Genomic DNA, 13263 nt, shown 5'->3' on the forward strand with positions numbered 1-13263 from the left:
TCAGTTCCAATGTAGAGCAGAGACAGCACTGAAGTCACAGGAGGTGGTAGGTCAGTCCCCGTCCTCTGCCTTGGGGATATCTGACATTGGAACAGAGCCTCACCATTCATCGGGCGCTGACATTCATTTATTTTCTCCTTATTATGGTCCCCATTTGGTGGGGATCAGAGCGGCAAAGTGATTTCTTGATTTACTTGATTTCTGAGTCCCATCTCTTTCCTGTTCCCTATGGCTGCCTTGGTGGTAGAACTTTTGAAACAATTTTATTACTCTGATCTATAAGCCCAATGCCTTCCTAAATCCTGCTCAGCTCAGCAAACCTGGGGTTCAGGATGATGCCACCATCTGCCAAACCCCTGGGCAGGCTGGCTCCAGCCAGCCTTCAGACTCCCACTGCCCTCGGAGTGGGCCCACCATCTCCAGCTTCCACCCCTCCGCTGCTGGAGACAGCAGCTTCAAAGCCACCCGGCAGAGTTCATGGCTGCAGTGATGGCAAGGGGTGCTGCAATTGTGGTTTCTTTTCTGGACCTGGGGAGGAGCAGGGCAGCTACCTGCATCTTTTGAGCAGGTTCATAGTCGCTGTGGGTTGTGTGGGCATTGAAACCAGGAATGGGGTGGTGGGCAGGAGAGAGGGCAGGGAGGCTGGGTCCAAGCAGCCTGAACTCTGCTGGGCCCATCCCACCTGCCCTTGGCAGTTCCCCGGAGCAGGGTAGCCATACCTCTTGGCCACAGAATGCCCTGGAGCCATAGCTGCCCCAGAGGCTGGGGCCAGACGTGTGGGCTGGGAGGCTGGGCAGGGCCACCTCAACTTCTAGCCTGTGCCCCCTCAGCCAGAGCACCCCAGGCCGAGCACCCACAGCTGGGTGAAGCCAGCCCCACCTGCTCTGCCACCCTGCCAGGACATGCCCAGAATCCACAGTCTCCAGTTCGCTTTGGGCCCAGGACATGGCGCTGGCTGGTCTCTGCGAAATGAGCTCTGAGCTTCCCTCCTCCACCAGATGTGTCCTTGTAGCTGGAATGCAGGCCCTCCCTGACTCACCCAGTTGTGCTCCCCCATTCTCCCCCACCCCCCTCCCCCAGTGCCCAGTCCCCACCCCCAACCTAATGAGACTTGAGGACCAGGGAAGAGGAGGGGCTTGGTAGGCAGCACTATGGGGTCTCACCCTGGCCACAGACAGATTTTCCGTGTCCTTACTGCTGGGGCCTGAGCTCTTCCTCCCGTGACCAGGCATCCAAGCTCCTGCTTCCTTGTTCTCTGCTGAGCCCCCTGGGTTAACAATGCCATGGCCCTGTTGAGCATCTCCTTTCTCCATACATTTACCTAGGATCCTGGGTATGCGAAGAACTAGTTGGCCCATTTTTCTGAAGGAAACCCTAAACTTACACTGGCATGCTGACTTGCCCAAAGTCACAGTGCTAGGTAAGTGACAGAGACGTGGCCCGCCGACTTGCAGCCCACTCCGCCCATGGTATCGCCCCTTGCCGACCCCTCCCTCACCATCAGCACCACGTCCACACTTCCCCCGACTTGGTTTTTATCAGAACAGGGTCTGGGACCACCCTCAGGGGTTGGGAGGAGGGGCAAAAGGCAGAATGGGCTTCTCTCCCCCTCAGTTCTTACAGGGATGAAACATACACTAGGGACAGCCTGGAGGGGTGCCTGGTGGGTGGTCCGAGAGGTGGGTGAGGAAGAGTGAGGGGCAGCTCCACACCTGTGCTTTGGCGAGGGGGTGGTGGTATGAGAGTCTGAGCTGTTCACTCGCCCCTGGAGAAACCCCCCCCCCCCACGCTGTTCCCAGCAGGTACCCACCAGGAACCTGTCTGCTCACTCAACCCTGGTTTGGAGCCTTTATTTTTCAAAGCACTTTCACTTCCTCAATGGCAGACAGGGCCGGCATTATACCCATTTTACAGAGAAGGAAATAGCAGGCAAGCAAGGTTAAGGTCACAAAGCAATGAGGTTAAATGACTCCTGGACAGCCCACCTGTCCCTGAAGCCATTGAGTTTTCTCCCATAGGAGTGGTAACCTTGCGGGAAAGATAGGAAGGGTGGGTCTCTAAGGGGCAGCAGCAGCAGCGAGCTAGAGGGAGCTGGAGGGGCCCAGGGTGGTGGAGCAGGCTGCAGGCTGACAGCTAGAGCACCAGTGGGCTGGCCAGACGAATAAAGTGGTGCCCCTTCAAACTACTGTTCTTTAATTATTTAGTCATCCTTTATTTATTAGAGGGCGAGGTGGGGGTGGTGGGAGACTTGTTTCCTCTTAAAAAAAATTGCACACTCTTTATGTTCAAAATAAAGGATTTACTACTCGTGTTTATTACAGGCGATTTCCTGAGCTAGAAAACTCCCTGGGAGGCTTATTAAACCTTATTAAACCACTGAAAATTTAGATAATAAAATAAATCATTTGTCCCCCATAAACAGCACTAGGACCGAGTTGCAGGACTCCAGAATCCTGCTGCCTCTGGCTGCCTTTCGGGAGGTGTCCTGGCTGGTCTGCTGTCCTCCCCACAGTCCCACATTCCCTGGAGGTGGGGAGGCAGGGGGCACACAGGTGTCCCCTGGGAGTGCTATTGTTTTTAGCACTGCTGTCCAGCTCCTGGGGAGGAGTGGGGTGGCTTAGGTTTTGCTAGCTAGTAAGGGGTTGTGTATGGACACCTGCATTAAGTGGCGTTTTGACCTTTCTGGGGATATTCTAGTGTCTCTTCTAGAAGGCACCAATGCGGCCACATAGCTGGCCAGCCTCTGAGTGCACTCGGCATGCAGGCCACCCTGCCCCGAGTGCCCATGTCTCCCAGGGCTGCACTGCAGCCGCCGAGCCAGGGCCCTTCACGGTGGGAGGAGGGAAAGCTGGAAGGTAAGTTCTGCTTAAGTTAAAAACACGAGGAGTAAGGTCTGCAAAGACAGGCTAGTGCCCTTTTGGGAAGGAAGTATAATTAAACCCTGCATCCACAAGTCTTAACTCTACAACTGAGGTGCAGGGGCCCTGGACCAGCCAGGTTCCCTCTCTGAGCCTCTGTTTCTTCTATAATGTGACTGGAAGCCTCTGAAGGTCCTTGGTGCTCACATACTCAGTTCTATGATGTCTTCCAACTAATCCCCTTAAGTATTTGGTTCCAGGGTGGATCCTTGGATTCCAAGGTCACAGGCAGCTTATGTTGAAAGGATGGGTCTACAAAGTCAGGGTGGGAGTGGCATTTGGCCACACTGGGCAGAGTGACGGTGATGTGGCAGGTTGGTAAAAAGTGTTTCACATGTTTCCTCACCAGGCCCCTGAGGAAGGTGCAGAAGCAGATCCAGGTTTAGGTTCCTGACTCTCAGACAGAGGCCAAGAACATTTGCTGGGGCAGTGCCTGGAATGTGTACAAGTTCATTACCAACAACTCCACAGGCCTTGTGCGTGGGGTGTGGGGCAACAGACAGGGGTGTAGCTTAATAGAGATTCACTATATAGGAAACAGAGGGTTAATTCTCAGAGTCCTCCAACTGATGTTGACAGAATCAAACAACAGCGATGGAGTGAGTGCTTGTTCTGGGCTACTCACTGTGCTGAACACTCTACATGGATGCTCTCATTTAAGCCTCCCAAAAAACTCATGTGCCAGCAAGTGTCATCATTGTTACCCCCTTTTTCAAGTGAGGAAACTGAGGTAGAGCTGGGACTTGCACCCAGCAGCCAGGCTACAGGTTTCCTAAGCAGTCCTGAAGCTGCCTCTCAGCTCCAGGAGAAGTTACCACTTTGTGCAGGGCTGGAAAATGGGGGGGGGGCGCAGGGAGGGGGGTGACTCCTGGCCTCCAGAACTCCCAGAAGAGTCGGAGATGGAGACAAGTCAAGACCTAACACCAGTGCTAAGTGCAAGTCCAAGGGTGTGGACATGGCCCCTGGGGGTAGGGCCCAGGAGGTCGGGGAGGAACTCTCCTGAGCTGAGCTCGGAGGCCCGCAGGCAGACAGGGGTATGGGGCAGGGGTAAGAGAACATCCTGGCAAAGGGAACAGTGTGTGGAAAGCAAGGCACAGAGGCTTGAGCTTAGCATGGCAGGAGTGATGAGTAGCGGAGGTGCTGGTTTCCAAGGCAGAGATGCTCGGCGAGTTCAGAGAGGCAGGTGAGTCCATGGCAAGGAAGTCAGGCAAGGCTCGGGACATGAGAGGAACAACAGTTGTCAGCACCTGGCAGTTCTGGAGAAGGCAGGAAGGCGGCTGCAAACCAGCTTGAAGACTGCACCTTTGGACCCGTGAAGCTGCTCCTCAGCCCCACGGCCATGTCCCTGCCCTTCTCCCTGCCCTTCCCACTGCCCCAGACCCCCTGCATGGGGTCAGTGCATAGGCGTTCCAGTGCAGGAGGGGTTGTGGGGGGAGGAAGGAAGAGTCACACTCCAAGGCCTCATGCAGGTGGAAGATGTGCCTCGAAAAACTCTCCTGCCTCCTCGCTGTTGTCTACCTCAGTCTGGAAGCCAGGCCTCGATCAGCAGCCCCGTTGGCCAACAGCAAGGGTCTGTGTTTTCCAAAGGAACCGAAACCTCAGATTTGGCTTCCACTCGCCCTTTCCTTCTAAGCAGACGCCGTCCACCACGAGAACCGCCTGGCATTCAGCTGGGAAGCACAAACTGGAAGCTTGCAATTTCCAGACTTAATTGCAGTTACACATAATATTATAATACAACTTTTACTGCGCTGAGTAAGTCCAAGCATTTCCTCTTCCTATTTATACTCGAGCCCAGTCCCTCCTCTGCTATAATTTCTCGCCTTGCCCACTGCAGAAGCTGAGGGCTAGTGGGTTCAAGGGCAATTAGAACGTGAGTGGAAACTTAGTTAACAAGTGTGACCAATCACTCACCACATGCTTGACGTGGGCTTCATGCAGTGTGGGGTTTTAAACTAGACCCCAAACCTGCTTTGAGGGACTCTGGCTTCACTGAGGAGGTAAGACTAATCCACAGGATATGTAGTACATCCTCATCTAAAGCCACCTGTGTGTAACGAAACCAGTTTTGACCTTGGCTAATTGACAGAAACAAGAGTTAAGTTCCTACAGCATCTTTTCAGCATTGAGCCCATCTGTGTCATTTGAGGACCTGCTGAATTAGAGAGAAACAGGAACCAAGAAGGTTGGGTCCTAGGTTATGGGATGTGGCAGCCAATAGGTGACTGGTGGGTGCCCAGGCTACAGACCCCCAATGTCAGGCCACCGTTTTGGAAGCTGCAGGGTGGTGTGCAGCAAGGGCCCCGCTTCAGAGCACGGTGGCCAGGAGACCCATCTCCCCTGTGCGCTCCGTTCCCCAGCGCACCTCTCAAACACAGCGTCCTTCCTGCCTCTGCCACAGGAGCCCAGCGGCGAGAGCTGGACCCTCTCACAGCCTCTGGGGAGAGTGATGCACCAGCCAGCCCCTTGCAAAGTGGCTACCCACCCCCTCCCACCCTGACCACCAGGTTTTGTCATCGATTTGCACCTAGAGCATTGGTCTCTAGACTATCATAAATTACAGTAAAAACATGGTCAAGACAAGGGAATCCCTCAACCCCCCACTCACCCCCTCCCGCCTCCAGGCCACAGAAGCCGAGAGCACCCACTGAGGAGGCGGAATGGGCTCAGCTAGTTCCTCAAACCCAGCAGGGCTGGTCCCCCTTTGAAGTCTGAAGATCAAAAATGTTGAGTAAGAAATACAAGGTTAGAAGGTTAGAAAAGAGTTGGCAAAAAACATTATTATTTGCAGAGGACATGATTGGATAGTTTTCTATACAAACAATAGACAGGTTTTAAAAAATAGGTTAGAGGATGCCGTTTACTTGGCAACAAAAATAGATACGACACCTAGGAATAAGCGCCTAAGAAATGTGTAAGAGCTCTGCCAAGAAAGTTTAAAAACATGACCAGAGCCCTTTAAAAAAGATTCGGATGGAAAGCATACCCTGCTCTTGGATAGGGAGCCACAATATCGTAAACATGCCAATTTTCCCTAAATAGTTCAATAAATGCAATATGATCCCAATAAAAATAACCAGAATTTCTATTGAAATTAGATAAGCTGACTTTAAAGTTCATATAGGAAAAAAAATAAGCATTTAAGACAGGCCAAGAAACTTTTGAAACAGATGAGTAATGGGAGTAGGGGACTAGCCTTCCCAAATATGAAAACACATTATAAAGCCATAAAATAAAATATTTGGTGCTGGATCGTGAACAGAGAGACGGAGCAACAGAAAGTCACAGACAGTCCATAAAAAGACTCACAGAAACTCATATATAGAAGGATTTAGCATATAATAAAGGTAGAATTTCAATTTTTATTTTCTGATAGATTTTTTTTTTTTAATTAACGAGATTGAGACAATTGGCCAGTCATGTAGGAAACCAAACAACTTGAAACTTGGATCCCTTTCTCACTTCTCTCACCAAAATAAATGACAAGTATGGCAAATATCTAAAAGTTAAAGAAAAATCATGAAAAGGAAATAGTGAAGAATTATTTTATCACCTCATAGGGGAAGTGCTGTTTGAAGCGAGACAGAAAACCCAGACGCCGTACAGATTGATACATTTGACTAAGTAATGACTTGAACACTTGTGCAATTCCCTAACACAATCAAGACACAAATGACTGGGGAAAATATTTTCACCACACGTGAGAAAGGGCTAATTTCCTTCACAGAGAGAGTTTACAGTAAGTCAGGAGGAGACCTATAGCTTGCTAGGAAAATTGGCAAAAAAGCACGAACAGGGAGATCACGGAAAAATAAATACAGATAGCTTTTTAAAAAGTGAAAAATGCTCCCTATCACTCAGCATGAGACATCAAAATTAAATGGATAGATTTTCATTTTCTTCAGATGGCCAAAATAAAACAAACTTGAGGATCCAGGAACGTCCCTGATAGACATTTATCATTATAGTTTTATTATCACATGTACTCAGTGTGTGTAGCACTGATGCTACAGCCAAAGACTGGGAGAAACAGCATGTTCACCAGTGGGAGGTGGTCCAGATCTAGCGTGGCATACTACGCAGCCGTCAAAAGGGCGAAGCAACCCCTGTGTGGACATATAGAGAACTATCTCTAAGACAGAGCTGCAAAGCACGCTGCATCACACACGGTTTGCCACCACCTGTGGGAAGATGGCCACGTGTGTATATTTGTTTGCAGGTGTATAAGCTGTCTTTGGAAAAGACACACTAAAAACTGGTTATCGGTTCTTTCTGAGATGGGGTTGGAGAGCTGCCACCGAGAGGAAGAAAGTAGATTTGTTTTCCTGTATGTTCTCTTTAGTGATATATTGTTTAAAAATTTTACTTATTTACTTTTTTAGAGAGGGGAAGGGAAGGAGAAAGAGGGGGAGAGAAATATCAGTGTAAGAGATACATTGATGTTCGGTTGCCTGTTACACGTCCCCAACTGGGGACCTGGCCTGAAACCCAGGCCTGTGCCCTGACTGGAAATCTAACCAGCAACCTTTCAGTTTGCAGTCCGGCTGCAATCCACTGAGCCACAACAGCCAGGGCTCTTGAATGATATGTTGATTTAAAAGCCATTACTCTTTAAAATGTTGAGTGATTTGGATCCTCACCCCTCTTTCACAAACTCCCAAATCTTCTTTGGCATTTTTGGTGGTGTCGGACCACCACCGATCTGTTCTGGGGCCTTTTAGCTACTGTCTCAGTTGTCTGTCTGTGAAATGGAGTTAATGACACTGTGCTGTCTGTCTCGCAGGCAGCTGTCAGGATCAGATGAGAATGGGGGGAGAACAGGCTTTGGCTGCCGTGAAGTCCTGCAGGATATGAAGCATGGTCCCTGTTCTGTTCTAGCACCTTCCTACTGGAAGGCAATAGTCCTGTGGCTGCCAAGGCAGACCGTGCACGAAAGTTGTTTTCTTCAACGATGGAAGGAACAGAAACACCTATGTCACATGTTAGCTCATTTATTCTGCCCGTTTCACAGATGTGGCTACTGAGACCTGAAGGATGGAAGTGACCCACTCAAGCTGCCCAAGAAAGGAAGAGGCTGAGTCTCCCCACCTGGACCCTGTCACCACTTTACTGCAGAAATTTTGATGACTCCCTTAAGGGAATCCCACTGTCCCGGCCAGCCCATCACAGATGGTCCTCCACGGTCCGGCCGTGACCTAACTGACCAACACTCTCTGACCTGGTTTCTCTCTTGAAAGCCGTCTGTGCACAGCCCTCCAAACAAACCGTGCCCATTCGGACTCTGTGCCTATTCTTTTACCCTGTCGCATGTCTAGTCCCACCTCTCTTGTCATCCCAGTGTCTTCCAGACCCTGTGTGAGTTTCACCTCTTCCCTGACGACTGCCCCCTCCAACCCAAAGACACTTTTGACCGTGTGGCAGCCAGCCTTGAGAATGGCTCCTGGTGACCCTCGTGTCCAGGTGTTCACTCCTCATAAATCCCTCCCACAGAGCATCATGCTGGGCTGCGTGACCACAGAACACAGGGAGGGGACGGCCGAACTTCCAAAGCCGGGTTCTAACAGACATGGCCACTTTGCCTTGCTTTCTCTTGGAACTCTTGCTGTGGGGGAACCAGTCACCTTGTTAAGTCACCAGCCACTTAAGCAATCATCAGGAGGTCCAAATAAGGAAGAAATGAGGACCCCCCACTAACAACCAGTGCCAACTTGCCAGCTACTGAGTGAGACATCTTCGAAGCAGGGCCTTTGGTGCCAATCAAGCCTCTAGGTGACAGCAGCCTCACGGGCAACTCTAAGCCAAAACACGGTAGCTACGGTGCTCCTGAGTTCTTGACTGAAATCATGAGTATAATACCTGTTATTGTTGTAGTAAGCTGCTAAAGTTATGGAGCATTTTTGTTACACAGCAACAACTAATGCACATTCCTCTTAACCCTTGTAGGAGTTAGGACCTTACTCCTATGCCCTTACTTACTTGCTCTCTCACCTAAACTTTCTATGTGTGTAATCTTGTCTCCCCCCACCCCAAAATAAACATGTGTGGTTTCCAGTTCCTCTCTATCTCCCATCATGCCCAGTAGAGGGCTGGGGACAGAGGGAGAGATCCACAAAGATTTTCCAGCTTACTATTCTGGGAAGAGAAGGCAGGTGAATAGAAAGGCTATAGCAGGCAATTGCACAATGCTCCCTGCTTGACTGGTACCCTCATTAAGAATCAAACAAGTCACATGCAAACTACCTGCACACCCACCACCTAAGACCTACAACTCACCTTCACACCAGAGCATTCATGTGTGAGCCTTCCAACTGTTCCGCAGTGAGTCAGGCTCGGCACCCACCTCCGGGGAGGGAGGGAGGGAGGAAGGGAGGGAGGGGAGGGCCTGGAAAGGGCTCTTGCTTCCCACTTATTACACCAAATGCTACTCATGATTTATTCGCTTGCTCCACACCCTTTCCAAAAATATTCCTTTCAAAGCCAGAGTGACGGCCCCCTCTTTCAGTATTTCTGACGCTCAGTTCTAAATAGATGGTATGCTTAAACCCAAAGAACGATTTAGGAATTTAAGAATCACACACGAAAAATACTGTGAAGGGAGCCGCTACTCCTGCCTGTAGAACAGCCCCATCTCTCACGGAGCAGCGGGCCCTGTCCCCAGAGACAGGTCTCCAAATCCGCCCAGGCTCTTTTCCCTAAAGGCAGCTGGGCCAGAGGGCCAGATCCTGTCTCCGCCCCCCTCCTCCCTTCTCCTTCCTGGCCCGAGGGCTGGCTGACTGGTCAAGACTAATCAGAGAACGTGGAAGGAAGGAGGGCCCTTCTGTGAAATGGAGCCTAAAGGAAGGCAGCCCCACCGGTTTTCTGGCTGGGTGGGCGGAGGTGACCAAAGATACAATTATCACGTAGCCCCTGCTCCCCACAAGACCCATTTTAACCAGTGTGTAATAAAGCCCCAGCTCATCCACCCTCTGATTTGGGTCAGATGAGATGAATTTTTAGCTTTTCTGGAGAGTTGGTGCCAGTGGGGGAAGCAGAGGGGTGAAGGAACAAACAAATAGGCTACAGTTTTGTGGAAGAAAGGGAAAGTTCGGAGCCGACCGAGCAGGGACTCGGGAGGGCCGCCTTTGCTTCCTCCCCCGCCCCAGTCAGCCTCAGGTCCGGCTCCTTGGCGGAGAGCACGGCTCTCCCTCTCTCCTACTCCCTTGCTCCAGACATTGGTCTGCTGTTTCTGCACCACTTTTCTCCCCTGTGCCCCCGTCTCCATTCCTGCTGCAGCTTGTTTGGAAGCGAGTCTGCCCTCCCCACTGGCTCCCAGAGCACACGGCCCCTGGGCTCCATCACACGGCCCCCGGCACCTTTTCATGGGCCTCCAGCAACTGGGAGGTGTTCCCGGCATTCCTAGTTCCACTAACTTGGCCCTGCTCATTCTGCGCCCACCACTGAAGTATGGTTTCCTCCCAACTTTCTCACCCTAACTCACTTTTATGGGGCTAACTCCTGTTCACCCTTTACGACTTAGCATGGGCATCACCTCCTCCGGGAAGGCTTCCCTACCGAGGTGCCTGTCCTCCGCGTTCCCTTCCTTCCCTTACCTGGCCCTTACCACATGGAGATGTAACTGGAAAATGAGTGTTACTGTCACTGACGTGGAGAAGAGCAGGGAGAAGTAACTCTAGGATGTGAGGTACTGAGGGGGGGAGGTCAGGGTCGATGTAAACAGATTGCAGTGAGTGCTGCAGGATGTTGGGGTGTCAGGGATCCCCATAGCTCATGGGGTGAGAGGGGCTGGCAGGAATGGAGGGAAGTGCAGCCCGATCGAGCCCCAGGTACATGAAAGGTGGTGACTGGGCGGCCGTAGAGTGCTGGGACGAGGGTGGGGCTGGACGGAGACAGGAGCATGGCCTTGCCTTGGTCTCCAAGGAGTTCAACATGCAGTGAGGGGGGCAGGGTCCCTCGGAGACATCTATGGGTGATTCGCAAAGCTTCGGTTACTGAATTGTCAAAGGAACAATGTGAATCCAGATGCAAAGAAGGGAGGAAGGTTTCCTAAAACGGGTAAGAGCAGTGTTAGGTAAAAGTTGGATTATTTTATATCCCCCCAGGAAAGTGTCATTCCCTCCCTTTCTCCTTTGCCCTAACATCTTCTGTGGTCTGTCACTGAAGGGACAGCCGCCCAGCACTCTCCCACCTTGGAGCTCTTGGCCTCCTCCTCCTGCGTCTCAAGTCCCCAGTAGTCCTGAACACTCATCAAGCCCCTTAGACAGTTGGAGAGGAGGGCAGGGGATCTTCAGACCCATCGAAACCAACACCATTCAGATGCTGGACAAACACTTTATCACACATACTGATATGGCCAGTTTTCACGTACACGCAGATGGGATGGTGAGAGATTCAACACGGATGTACGTGACAGCATTACTGGACTGTACGAGAAGAGTTTAGCCAGGCAGACATCCATGAAACATTTTCATTTTCAAAAAACATCCTCATCTTCCAAAGGATGGGACCCACAGGCCCCGAGTGTAAGCTCCTTGACAGTAAGAATGGGTTGCTTCTCCAAACCCTCCACAGGATGGAGCTCAGAGCTTCACACCAACAGGATTCGACTTGTGTTTGTTGAGTGACTCATTGAGCAAACATGGGCCTGGCTACCTTGAAATGATCAGTATCACCTTGACTTTCCCAAGGAGGAAAGAACCTGGGAGCATAAAAAAGAAAGACTACAAAGCCCTCAGTAAGTAGCTAACGTGTGTGTGCTTCACCCCTCCAGGAATGCTGGGCCCTGCTGTGCTCATGTGTAGCCAAGGAGAGCAAGATGTGAAGCCAGAAAGCTCACGTCAGGGAAATCTCCCAAGGGAAAAAAGGGAGAAATTTATTTCTTTTGAGCAAACAACTTATAAATTGAGATAAGGATTTCCTCTGAAAACCTTCAGCCTCATACTGCTTCACAATTGCCCTCAACTCAAAATACCACAAACACGGCCACAAGGAGACTCTCCGCTCTGTTCCTGAGTATTCACGGTTGGGAGGTGAGGGCAACACCTGGTTGGTGCCCAGGGAAGGGACAGGACAGCCGTTCCCTCGTCCCCTCTCCCAGGGGGGCCTAGATGTCCACACGATTGGGTCCACAATGTTACTACTGTGCTGAACATCATCATATCCTGTCACATGGCCACTGAACCCTGAGAACATCAGGCCCCATCCAGAGTAGTTTTGATTTCACACACCATTTCTTAAGCACCTACTATGTGCCAGGTATTGAGAGGGCTCTTTGACATATAGTTCCTCATTTAATCCTTATGATAACCCTGCGAGCTGGTCACTCTGGCCCCCATTTTCCCGGGAGGAGATGGAGCCAGGAGTGGTGAAGCGCCCAGCCCCCAGAGGAGCAGTAAGGCGGTGGCATGTGCCATTGCAGGCACTCCATCGGAAAGCTCCCACAGACCAAAAACTGGGAGAATGGTATAAAGAGCTGGGAATGCTGTCTGCCAACCCCTGCAGAAGGCTTCTAGAACATCAGGAGAAAAGAGAACCTTTTACAGTCGGGCATGTTGAGGTTCAGAGAAGAAGAAAGGCCTGCCCCTGAGTCAGGGCAGCAAAGACAGTGAGCACTCTTAGCCACGGCTCTGCGCCGTCCAGCACAGGGAACCGCAGCAACGGCAGACGGTGAGCCTGCCGCCTGCGCGGCACCCTCTGTGGCTGCAGGCCATGGCAGCAGTGGATGGGAGAGGCCCGTGACTCTGCCAACCGGCACCCCAGCAAGGAGTAGGACATGCCATTCTCATCCTGAGAGTTACCCCCCTTCCTCCACCGCCCAAAGCCAAAAGATGGGACCAATGCATCTTGGTTTTCCCAGGACTTTCCTGGGAAGTTAGTTGGAAGCCCCGCATTCGGGGAATCCCTGTGACCCCAGGCGAAGTGGAATTGCTGGTGACTGTAGACCGTCTCCACTGTCCTGGTAAACCCCCTCCTCCGCTGCTTCACTAGACTCGGTGCCGGGCTTTGGGCCCCAGCCCACACCCTTGCGGTACTGCCCTGCCCCAGTCAGTTCTGGGGAAAGAATTTCTGTTGTCACCTCGGGTTGCTCAAACCTGGCAGGCACCTTTCTGCTTTACCTGTGAGGGGGCAGCCCTCTGCCTCCAGGCTCCGAGAGGGATGTGGGACAGGGAGGAGCAGCAGTGGAGGAGAAAGACGTGATGAAAATGGGAAGAAGGGAGGGCAGGGAAGGTGACGGAATGGAGACAGGGAGCTCAGGCAGGCTTGGAAGAGGGAGGTGTGGACAGGGAGAGGAAGAAGAGGTGGCGACCTGGCCCTATAAACAAGGGAACGCCAACTGCATGGCCCGCTG

The 13263-nt window shown here is 51.6% G+C and overlaps 1 protein-coding gene across 5 annotated transcripts in view; it reads right to left on the minus strand.

Annotated features, from left to right (window-relative positions):
* Positions 1-13263, minus strand: part of ZBTB7C (zinc finger and BTB domain containing 7C) — a 303147-nt gene that overhangs the window by 16957 nt on the left and 272927 nt on the right. The gene's annotated exons all lie outside the window — the stretch shown is intronic.

The sequence above is a fragment of the Artibeus jamaicensis genome, unplaced genomic scaffold (assembly GCF_021234435.1).
Source record: "Artibeus jamaicensis isolate MK-2021 breed Jamaican fruit bat unplaced genomic scaffold, CSHL_Jam_final contig_354, whole genome shotgun sequence".
Taxonomy (NCBI): domain Eukaryota; kingdom Metazoa; phylum Chordata; class Mammalia; order Chiroptera; family Phyllostomidae; genus Artibeus; species Artibeus jamaicensis.